This window comes from Aquarana catesbeiana, linkage group LG01 (genome assembly GCF_042186555.1).
Source record: "Aquarana catesbeiana isolate 2022-GZ linkage group LG01, ASM4218655v1, whole genome shotgun sequence".
Taxonomy (NCBI): domain Eukaryota; kingdom Metazoa; phylum Chordata; class Amphibia; order Anura; family Ranidae; genus Aquarana; species Aquarana catesbeiana.
The window spans coordinates 775,730,258-775,734,189 of record NC_133324.1 but is presented as its reverse complement, the minus strand read 5'-3'; positions in this window follow the sequence as shown (position 1 = coordinate 775,734,189).

Below are 3,932 nucleotides of genomic sequence, written 5' to 3'. Positions count from 1 at the left end.
GTTAACCCCTTCACTGCCCCCTAGTGTTAACCCCTTCACTGCCAGTGTCATTTTTACAGTAATCAATGCATTTTTAATTGCACTGATCGCTGTATTAATACCAATGGTTCCAAAAATGTGTCAAAATTGTCTGATGTGTCCGCCATAATGTCGCAGTCACGATAAAAATCGCAGATCGCTGCCATTACTAGTAAAAAAAAAAAATAATAATAATAATAATAAAAATGCTATAAATCTATCCCCTATTTTGTAGACGCTATAACTTTTGCGCAAACCAATCAATATACGCTTATTGCAATTTATTTGACCAAAAATATGTAGAAGAATACATATCGGCCTAAACTGCAAAAAAAAAAAAAAATAGCTTTTTAAAAAAAAAAAAAAAAAAAAATGGGGATATTTATTATAGCAAAAAGTACAAAATAGTGTTTTTTTTCAAAATTGTTGCTCTTTTTTTTTTTGTTTATAGTGCAAAAAATAAAAAACGTAGAGGCTATCAAATACCACCAAAAGAAAGCTCTATTTGTGGGGAAAAAAGGACGTCAATTTTGTTTGGGTACAACGTTGCATGACCGCGCAATCGTTAGTTAAAGCGACGCAGTGCCGAATCGCAAAAAACGCTCTGGTCAGGAAGGGGGTAAATTCCTCCGGGGCTGAAGTGGTTAACCAATTCCCGCCCGCCCTATAGCGGATTGACGTCCGGGAAGTGGTTCTGTTATCCTGACTGGACGTCATATGACGTCCAGCAGGATAACATGCCGCAGCGCGCCCCCGGGGGCACGCATCGCGGCGATCGGTGGAGCGGTGTGTCAGCCTGACACACCGCTCCACCGATCTTGGTAAAGAGCCTCCGGCGGAGGCTCTTTACCACGTGATCAGCCGTGTCCAATCACGGCTTATCACGCTGTCAATGGGAAGAGCCGTTGATCGGCTCTTCCTCACTCACGTCTGACAGACGCGAGTAGAGGAGAGCCGATCGGCGGCTCTCCTGGCAGGGGGGGTCTGCGCTGATTGTTTATCAGCGCAGCCCCCCCTCAGATCACCACACTGGACCACCAGGGAAGGGGCAACATGGATGGCCAGGTATGTACCCCATGGCCATCCACATGTGCCCAATCTGTGCCAACCAGTGCCCACAAATGGGCACTGATTGGCACCATTATGTCACTGATCTGCCCAGCAATGCCCAGATCTGCCCAGCAATGTTTTATCAGTGCCACCTGTCATTGCCCATCGGTGCCACCTGTCATTGCCCATTGGTGCCACCTGTCAGTGCCCATCTGTGCCCATAAGTGCCCACCTATCAGTGCCCATCAGTGCCACACATCAGTGCCACCCATAAGTACCCATCAGTGCCACCCATATGTACCAATCAATGCCACCTACAAGTGCCCATCAGTGCCGCCTATGAGTGCCCATCGGTGCCACCTATGAGTGCCCATCAGTGCCGCATACCAGTGCCACCTATCAGTGCCACCTATCAGTGCCCATCATCAGTGCCACCTCATCGGTGCCCATCAGTGCCCATCATTGAAGGAGAAAACTTACTTATTTACAAAAAATGTTAACAGAAACAAAGAAAAACTTGTTTTTTTTCGAAATTTTTGTTCTTTTTTTATTTGTTGCGCAAAAAATAAAAACCGCAGAGGTGATCAAATACCACCAAAAGAAAGCTCTATTTGTGGGAACAAAATGATAAAAAATTTGTTTGGGTACAGTGTAGCATGACCGCGCAATTGTCCTGGGCGGGAAGGTGTCTAAGTGCCTGGTATTGAAGTGGTTAAAGGTGAAAAAAGTTCTGAAATGATTTATCTTGGTCTCATTTTTTTAAATCACAGAAACCTAACATTTTAACAGGGGTGTGTGGACTTTTTATACCCACTGTACTTTTTTGATGGGGTTTCTTTATGCTTCTGTAATGCTTTTTTTTATTTTAATCTGTTTATTGAACTTTTTTGAAGCTTTAATGAAACTTGGCAAATGCCCAGTGTTGTTTTTCTATTTGTTTTAAAGGGGCTTAGTAGAACACCGATTCACTAATACCCCCAGCTCATTAGTACTCTCGTTTAGCAGATTCCCAGCTCATTGGTACCCTTGTTCAGCAGATCCCTGGCTCAGAAGTACCCCCAGCTCTTCTGATGCCCCACTCAGTAGTACCCCCAGCTCTACCGATCCCTCACACAGTAGTTACTTACAGCTCTGCTGATCCCTCACTCAGTAGTAACCCCAAACTCTGCTGATCCCCCACTCAGTAGTATCCCACAGCTCTGCTGATCCTTCTCTCTTTCCAGTCCATGATCATCTCCCACTATATTGCTCCCATGCTGCACACTAAGGGTGACATCTGCTAGCTTCTCCCGCCCTGGTCCCCCAGCTCTGCTGATTTTCCGCCACTCAGCCCTTTCTGTATCCAGTCACTGCCCACCTCGTGTGACATCTGCTAGTTTCCCCTGCTCTGGTCCTCCAGCTCTGCTGATCCTCCACTGCTCAGTCCTATCTCGCTTGTCCCCAGTCACCTTCCACTATAGCATTCCCACATTGCGCTCCATGTGTGCTGTCTGCTAGTTGTTCCGCTCCTGCCCAGCCCCTGCTTTTCTTCCTGCTGCTCCACACCAGATGTGACGTCTGCACCAGACACTGGTGCAGAATATATACACATGAACCAGAATTGACTCCCAATGATGTCTTTCTGGTTCGTTTGTTGGTTTCCCAGTGCATCTTGGGATAGCTCAAACCTCCAAAACAAAGCGAACCTAACTCTGAATAAATGTTCCCCATGCTCTGTTGTAACTTCTTGTATGTACAGGACTCAGGTGATATTAGTAGTCCTAGGCTGAGAATTCACTGCAGTGCCCTTTCCCAGGTCTTTAGCGATGGCCATTCATTTGCCTGATTCTCTGAAGACTCATCCCTTGGAATGAGTGTGCTCCATGCACAGCAAGCTGCACCAGTATTTTCTTTTCCGGTTTGTTCTTAAGATAAGGAAGTGTATATAGTGCTTGGTGTCAGTGGACCAGCATTAAACATTTTCATAATCCAGCTAACATTTTTGCATACACTACTTGGCCTAAACCTCCTCAAAGACACAGCACACCCCTCGTGGTTGCAATCTGCTGCCAAAATGGTTTATAGTCCTTCACACACTGTGGGGCCTAGCCTTCTACCAGTTCTGGTTTTACAACTACTCTACAGGGGGATTGGGTGTTACATACTTTAGTGCCTTGTGGGGGCGATTTTACATAATTTCCCTTTCACAATTAGTTCCAGCAATGTTTTGGGCAACCTAAATGCAGTGGCCCCATACCCATTTGCCCCGATAATCAAAACAGTCTGATAATGCCCCAATCTGTTTTAGAGAAGATGATACCTAGGGTGATCTGCCATTTTGTACAGGCTAAAGAAAATGGCCTTCATGCAAACATACCTAATTTGGATTATTCACCTGCTCCTTCTACAGGTACCAGATAGAGGAAAGGCCTTGGTTATCACTAACCCTAAGCAGTCTGTTAAGGCGTTTCCACACCCCTCCATCTTTTGTACAATAACTTTATCTACAAGGATTGTAAGCACCTGGACAGGCCCATCCTTCCTTTTAATCCAAGAGACCTTAGCAGGCCAAACACACAAAACCCACTGACAAACCTTCGGCATGAAGGTTTGCATCCACCTGGGGATTTAAACACGGGGCATAAGTCAGCGTTCTCAGAGGTTTGGAGGACACGTGTCATCGCTGCAAGAGTGCAGGATGTAATCACTCTTGGTTACTAGAGTTCTGCTTTTTTTCTTTGTTTTTCTTTTTTGCATTAAGCATCCTAGTCTCGTCAGTCCTTGGCAGACCTCTGTTGGGATAACCAGGGACTTTTGTCCAGTGGTTCTGCTCCTATTTGTTCTCCATTTGCAAAGAGGTGGTGAGTATTTTCACAATTTTGGAC